Source organism: Rhineura floridana, chromosome 14 (genome assembly GCF_030035675.1).
Source record: "Rhineura floridana isolate rRhiFlo1 chromosome 14, rRhiFlo1.hap2, whole genome shotgun sequence".
NCBI lineage: Eukaryota > Metazoa > Chordata > Lepidosauria > Squamata > Rhineuridae > Rhineura > Rhineura floridana.
In genome coordinates this window covers 2970846-2979121 of record NC_084493.1, presented here as the reverse complement: position 1 = coordinate 2979121, position 8276 = coordinate 2970846, and positions in this window count along the sequence as shown.

Below are 8276 nucleotides of genomic sequence, written 5' to 3'. Positions count from 1 at the left end.
GTATTGCTTTCAAAACTATACATTTTGTACAAACGGACCCACACTATCATTTAATCACCATGCATATTGTAGGAAAATACTGATGTGCTACTCTGAAAATATCAAGTTTTCATCTAATCCCTGTGGGCAAAATACAAGGCCAGGAAATTGAAAACAAGTAGTGATTAACCTTCAGTTCTTTCAGTAGCTGAATGTCATCCTACAAGCAGGAAACAAAATAAGAGTAACATGAATTAATTTTGCTCACATCTGTAAAAATAATCAGGTCTTGTTACAAATTTGCACAGCTGAGTCAGGTCAATGATCCATCCACACAGCATTCAGCTTAATGAATCTCAGTATCCAAGAACTGAAATTATGAAAGGGAGAGAGAGAGAGGTGAAATATTACTTTAATGACATAGTAGCCTTCACATGATGAATACCCTATATGGTTTATAAAGACCTTCCCTGCCTGGTGCCAGATATTTGGTCCCTCCAGTCCTGTCCCAAGTGCCTTCAGTTTGGAAGGCGGAATTGCCAGCACCCCAGAGGAACCCTGCAGATATTGACAAGTGAGTACAGCAGTCAGCAAGCAAGACTCGGAAACCCTTGCATTTCTATTTATGGTGCATCTCCCCCATTGGGTACAACAGTGAGCTTGTGGGGGATTTATCCTTCTGTCTGGGAGCAGCTACAATCAGAGCCACAATTCTATTTATATTGGCACCTGGGGTCTGCTTTCTGTATCGGTCTGCAGTGTGTTACAGCCTAATAACAGGTTATTCCCTTACGTTTATTAGGAAGTTTGTGTCTGATGTTCTAGTCTGACTGAGCTCGTTACAGCTTCTGGTGTGCTCTAGTGAAAGAGGAGGAAAAAGAAAAGTAAGAGCTCTTTGAGACGATTTTAAAAAGAGGTTTTAGGGTAGGGTAAGCTACAGTGGTGTAGATAGGTAATTTTAGATCTTGGATCAATGGACTGACAGGGCACCGCCTTTAGGCTGTCGTGTTGCAAAGCACACAATTGACATTTCTCTCCCCACACGCACTGCCATTCCATGGTTTACCTACTTTGCTGCATTTCAAACGCCACCCTGCAGTCAGGCTGGACTTGGGAAAGTTGAATTTGGGATTTGGTTTGCTACTCTCATCTTCTGGCTGAAGTTAATCTTCTGTCCAACTGGTTTAGCTCCTTTAAGTCTATAAGATGAATTCAAGTCTGTATGTAAGCAAGCTCTGTCTCCAGAGCTCCAGCTATACTGTTTGTCTTTGGAACACCTTATATCTTTGGGGTTTGCAACAGCCAGAGTGACCCTTAGGCAGTGTGTGGCAGATGTGGAACGCCAACAAGACCTTGGCTTAATTTCCAACTATTTTTTAGCAGACAGAACAATCCAGCTGAATAAACCAGCCAACTATCTACATACACTCTCAGTCCAAAAACACTGTAGAGCCTTTACACTGGTACACCTTAATGTTCTCGCTTCATCAGGTTTGGAGGGAAGATGCCAAGAAATCCCTTACTGTAAATGCGAGTGTCCCCATGACTATGGAGAGGGCAAATCAGTGAGCTGTATTATTTTGTATTGCTCCTACTGAACTGTGCAAAAAAATTACTGAAGGTGCCAGGCTGATTGGATGCATTTCATATCTTCTCATAAGAGAGAGACAGATGGGGGCAAAACTATAATTAATTGGCTCTGGGTTTGTCCACTGTTGGGGCTCCCAGGCTTTTGCCCTACCAGCAGTAGTGCAGTGGCAAATTCAGAAGTGCAGGGTCCCTTCATGATATCAAAGCCACACCCCCTCCCATCCTTTTTTCCCGCTGCTGCTGGCTTGAGAGTGAGATACTTGTTAAAGCCTTCTTCCACAACAGACATCCCTAGGAGCCAATAAGCATGAAAAAGGAGTGTGTTAGCTACTGGGAAGAGTCTTCTCTGTGGCTGACTCACCTCCTTTCACTTGATTGGCTCCAATCAGCAGGAAAGGACAAGGAAGCATGTTAGAAGACTCTTCTCAGCAGCTAAGAAATTCCCCTTTCATGCTGATTTGCTCATAGTATGCTGGAGACATAGCGACCCTGCTCCCAAAAATGTAAGGGGTCCACGAGACCCCAGACGACTATTCCCCTGCCCACTAGCCCCAACCGGTGCCACCACTGAGATAAGATTAATTTCTTTATAACTAGTCATCCAAACATCACAAAACAAGCCTTTAACAGGATGAAAGTAACACAAGGTAACATAGATGGAAGTTAACTAGGACCCAGATAAATAACAACATAAACTTAAAACGCCAAACTTCCCTAGCAGATCACAACATGACCCTTAAAAGGGGTGGGGGGAATGTTCCTGTTGTAACAAATGTTAAAATTAAAAATCTGAATAAAATTGAAAAATGAAATAGACTGCCTTCAAATCAATTCCGACTTATGGCGACCCTATGAATGGGGTTTTCATGGTAAGCGGTATTCAGAGGGGGTTTCCCATTGCCTTCCTCTGAGGCTGAGAGGCAGCGACTCGCCCAAGGTCACCCAGGGAGCTTCAGGGCTGTGTGGGGATTCGAACCCTGGTCTCCCAGGTCGTAGTCCAACACCCTAACCACTACAAAACCAAATAAAATATGTAAAAATAAGTAAATCAAAGCATAACACAAACTTAAAATTCTGAAACTCCCTGACAAGGCAAATGTTCTCTCAAGAATTTTCTCCTCTCATTAATTATTGCAGATAGAAAAAGTGCAGTCTTCACAGTTTGGCTAAGATCAAGTGTAGGGTTAATCCAGCGAGAAATGTTGGGTTCTCTCAAGCTCCAAAGAGCTGCTCTGTCTCTCCACCCACTCCCACCCCTCCTCAGTCTCAAATACACAAACACCCCCCACAGACGCATTGCCCTCAGGACACGGCCACAGCCATTAAAATACCACTAAGCTTCTTTTGCACATTCCTGACTCTGAGTGAGCAACCCCTTCAGGCAAAACCATAGTGATAGAGATGCTTTCTCAGTAACCAGACACTGACATTCACAAGAAGACACAAACCATAGAGGCTGGATGGGTCCATCAGCAATTCTGCCCACCAGATGGCAGCATCAGAATAACACTTCCATTTGCCTTCCTTTTTCTTTCTTCAGAACAAGCTCTGAGCTGCCCTTCTTAAACTGCAGCGGAAACCAAGGTCTTAAATTAGGCCAATGTGGTCTGGAGAGATGATATGGCGTGATTTGGCCATCACGTTTTACTTTCCTAACTTCTGAGGATTCTTATTCAACCCTCCCATGCTCACAAACTCTGGGAGAGTGCGGGGTGGTGGAGTGGATGCAAAACAAGGCTGCAGTGAGGAACGTAAGAGATGTTAGGAAAGGAACCATCGTGTCTTAGCGTGGGGAAAGGCATAGGGTGCAAATCAGATTGCCAGAGCACAAGAGGGAAGTGGGGCATTAAGCAACATGTCAGCCCTGGCAATGTAAGTGGGAGACCCCCAGTGGGTTGTCAGCTTCAATTAACCAGAACTGTATATTTACTCGGTAATCAAGCTATTAATTGGTTAATCATACTCAGTAATCAACTAATGCTTCCAGGCCTGGTTGGTATCACTCTGACATCCGTGCAATGCCCCAGGCAACAAATCGAAAACATCAGCCCAAGCTCATGCTCTCTTTCTCTCTTGTCGTGTATAAAACATGAACATTACTCTGCAGTGAAAAGAAAAAATATAAGCTCAGCACATTTCCCAAAGATTTGGATTTCTGTGAATAGATTTTATTACATTTTGGGGGTTTGGGGGTAGAGTTTTACAAAATGTAGCATTTATATAGCGTTTTCGGGAGTTCATACTGCTTCACCTACACTTTTGCCATAATCCTTACAACAGCCCGATAAAGTAGGCCACAGTTATTCACATCTCAATACACATGGGAGACTTTTTACAGTCTACCCACTTTTACATAGTAGTAACATTTTACGGTCTGCAGCAGGAGCACCCATGCTTGTAAAATATCTCAGTTCTCATGCTACAGATCCTGCTGTCTGTCTTCCCTTGACTTTTATCTATTGGTATTAGGGTTGCCAGGTTAATGTCCTGAGACTGATCCTGTATCTTTAGAAGAAAAGAAAGTCAGCCAAGTGCAGGTGTTCTTGCGACACTGTAATGGGAAAACGCACAAGGTGGAATTCTCCTTTCCCTCTGCACAACTGTTAAAGATACAGAAGACCTCTTGGAGGCTGGGCCTGGCAACCAAGAGGTCTTCTGTATCTTTAAAAGTTGTGCAGGGGGAAGGGAGAAATCCACCTTGTGGTTTTTCTCATTACAGTGTTGCAAGAACACCTGCACTTGGCTGACTTTCTCTTCTCCTAAAGATACTGGATCAGTCTCAGGCCCTGAACCTGGCAACCTTACTTGGTATATGTATTTTTCTAAGCATGACACTTATAAAAGGGGGAGCTTCAGCAACCCCTGGGGGGGGGGAGGAAAAGCTCTGGCAACCCCTGTGAGGGGACAGCTTTGCTGATGGTAGATGGGGTTGGTGAGCAAAGCGAGCAAGGGTGGCAGCCCCTAGTCTATTGATAAAAGCTTTAATCCACGCCCAAAGTACAGTATATTCAGTATTGAGTTTCTCAGATTTTCCACTGCTTTAAAAAACTGGTTTGTTCATTTGTTTCAAGGTATACTAGACAACCATAATTGTCCTGCAGTAAGCTAGCAGCAGTTCAAAACAGACATCAGTAGCAGTGGTGTATGAAATGGCAAGTTGTGTGCCGCTTGGGGCTTAAATGTTCATGTGTTTTAAAATTTGTATATTTGTTTTTATTTAATTGCTTCAGCTATGGGGCGGTATATAAATGTAATAAATAAATAAAAGAATCTGCCCATATATACACTGGAAAGGATGCATCCATTCTCCACTTGAGATTTAACTTCCAAAGATTCTCTGGGAAGGAAACATTGGACAATGCCTGATATCCAGCTCAGTATTATTTCCACTGACTCTCCAGGGTCTCAGGCCAGAGTATCTTCCGGTTCCAGGGGAGGTGCCAGGATTGTCCCTGGGGCCGCCTTTTCCCTACAGAGCAGGTACTCTGCCACTGAGCTAGGGCCCTTGCCCTGGAGCAGAGGCAGTGCCTTTACCGAGTCAGGCCATAACTTGGACCATCTAGCTCACTATAGTCTACGTACACTGACCAGTGGCCCCTCTCCTGGGCTTCAGACCGGAGTCTCTCCCAGCCGTGCCTGCTTGGAGATGCCAGGGATCGAACCAGGGACCTTATATATGCGAAGCGGGTGTTCCACAACAGAGCCACAGCCCTTCCCAGATGAAAGAGCTGGATCGTGAAGGATGTCGAGGCTCATGCTGCAAACATTAACAGAACGTGTCAAAAATGGAAAAAAATAGGAACAAAAACAGAGGTGATTATTTTTCAGGAGAGCCAGTGTGGCGTAGTGGTTAAGGTGCTGGACTACGGCCTGGGAGACCAGGGTTCAAATCCCCACACAGCCATGATGCTCACTGGGTGACCTTGGGCCGGTCACTGCCTCTTAGCCTCAGAGGAAGGCAATGGGAAACTCCCTCTGAATACCGCTTACCACAAAAACCCTATTCAGAGGGTCGCCATAAGTTGGAATCAACTTGAAGGCAGTCCATTTCCATTTTCAGAAAACGGGAATTGTTTTTTGTTACAGGGGAAATAGCACCTTAGTGGAAACGTCATTCAGTAGCAGCTGAGTACATGCTTTGCTTGCAAAAGGTCCCAGGTCCACTCACAGCATCTCACAAGAGGACTGGGACAAGACTCCCATTGGAATCCTGATAGAGCTGCTTCTGCCAGTCAGTGAAGACAATATTAAACTAGATGGGCTAGCGGTCTGATCTGAAAGACAGCTTTCAATAGCCCACCTTGCCTACCGCCAACTAAGAATCCATGGCAGTGGCAAGATTTGAAATGGGGGGGTTCTGGTTCACAGTTCAGCATTTTAGTTTTTGTAAACTGTCCTAAATTTGAGGGCATTATGGACATTTAAAAAAGCAATAAATATTTGGCCAGTGTGCAATGCCAGCTCTTGCTAGAATTCTAATAACATTCTAACCATAAGTTTGTTATGCAGGGCTGGCCCAAGGCATTTTACTGCCCGAGTAAAGCTGGCTAGGCTGGTCGCCAGGGTGGCGTCTCAGTTTAGGTTTTTCTCAGTTTCTAATTGTTCTCCTCTTAAGTTTGGCTCTCCACATTTTACATCAGTTTACAATTTTAAAAAAATAAAAATAAAGGTCCTCTTGAACATTCATCATCATTTTGGTACAAATTTCTCCTAATATATGCAATTTTGCCTAATGTACACATTTTTGCAGGGGAATTTTAACTACTATGCATTTTATATTTTATTTTAACTACTGTATAAATTCTTATAAACACTTTAGAATATGCATTTTTGTACACATTACTTGGCTAGAGAACTGCACTGTGAAATTTGGACAAGTGCTGTCTTTTGGTTTGCATAGTGTTTCAGAAAGTGAGAATTAGGCAGGTTCTAGATATGAACTGAATTGAATTTCTCCCACATCTCTAATTTAAATACACCCACAAACCGAGAGAAGGAAATTGCAGGGGATGGCTCACTGAGGGTGCAACTCCAAGTTTATGTATCAGTTATTTGCTGGGAGTGCACCCTCCTCCTCAATCCAGAGAAGCTCCTGGACTGAAATTTAAAAGCAACAACATAAACAAAACATGAATAACTAGTTATGAAACAGCACAATAATTTCAAAGGATGGCTGTTTTGGGGGGGCTCACACATCGTTTCAGAAAGTGCAAAGTTGTTAGTTTTGCCTTTAAACACAATCTGAATCAAATTGCTCCCCCGCCCTTGCCGGTAGTCAGGTTTTATTTTGACGCTGGGCAGTTGAGATGGGCTGTTGATTCTCACTGTACCAGGCCCACAGCCAGCCTAAAAGGGGGGGGGCAAAAAAGAAGGGGGGACAGAAAAAAATCTGTAATAAATTTATCGTGGAAAAATGAGGGGGTAGAAAACAAAATAGGGGAGGCCAGCCCCCTAACCCGCCTGGCTATGGGCCTTCACTGTACCCGTGGGCAACAGGCTAGCTTAGGGGGCATATGGCTGGCTGCATGGCACAGGCTGCTCTGTCCTTCAACACCTTGCTGCCACGTCCTCCTCCCCAGCATCTGCCGCCTGAAGCTGTGCTGCCTCACTCTCCCTAATGGCAGGGCCGGCCCAGTTGTTATGCATTGCTTTGTCCCATTCAGGACTGATGCATATCACAGAAGCAAGCAGTTGCTGAGTCACCTGGAGCATCTCTGCCATGTAGCGGTCTTGGAATGTCAGGCCTCCATTGCAGAGGGCTGTGATGAATTTCCTTGTCCAAGAGGAATGCTTGCTCCACAAATCTTTCTCCAGGACTGGAGCCCCTATTCCAAATAGGAAAAACACACTTAGCCAGAGGTTTGTGTGCTGTGTGTGGTGGAGGGCGCTGGATTGGCCATGCCTTGCTTTTCAATACAATATCTTGCAGCATGAAATGAATGGCTGCATTTAGAGGTATCTGGAAGTGATGACTGATACTTGGAGACATTAAAAAGCTTTTTATTTTCCACATGAACTCCCCAACCTGGCATAGCCACTATAGCGGAATATTTTTGTAGCTGAGATCATCTGATTATTGTTTCCTGTGTCGTGGGGTGAATTCATTATTTAAAAAATAAAATAAAAATATTCTTAAGTTTCCTAAAGGGGCGTTTGTGTGTGTGTGTTTTAATTCTCCAGCTAAATTTGTTGGCATAGTTTGAAGAAAAGAACTTTGTCTCCTGTGGGATTATTACTTAGCTGTAATCATGAAACAAACAAAAAAAATCTGATATGTACACATTCCAGCTAAATTTGTATCCCTTTAATGCTTTGCCAGTCTACTTTCTAGCCAGCGATGCAACATTTAAATATCATTGTTTAATTTATTAAAAGCTAGGAGTTAAGAGCATTTACTTGATTCCATTGTTAATGTTACAACCAACAGCTAATTAAAATATGTTCTTTCCTCATTTGGCTGTGTTTCTTGGAAGAGAGGATCAGCTCGGATTGTCTGGTTCCAAAGGTTTGTGAGGAGAGCCAGTGTGGTGTAGTGGTTAAGGTGTTGGACTACGACCTGGGAGACCAGGGTTCGAATCCCCACACAGCCATGAAGCTCCCTGGGTGACCTTGGGCCAGTCGCTGCCTCTCAGCCTCAGAGGAAGGCAATGGTAAACCCCCTCTGAATACCACTTACCATGAAAACCCTATTCATAGGGTTGCCCATA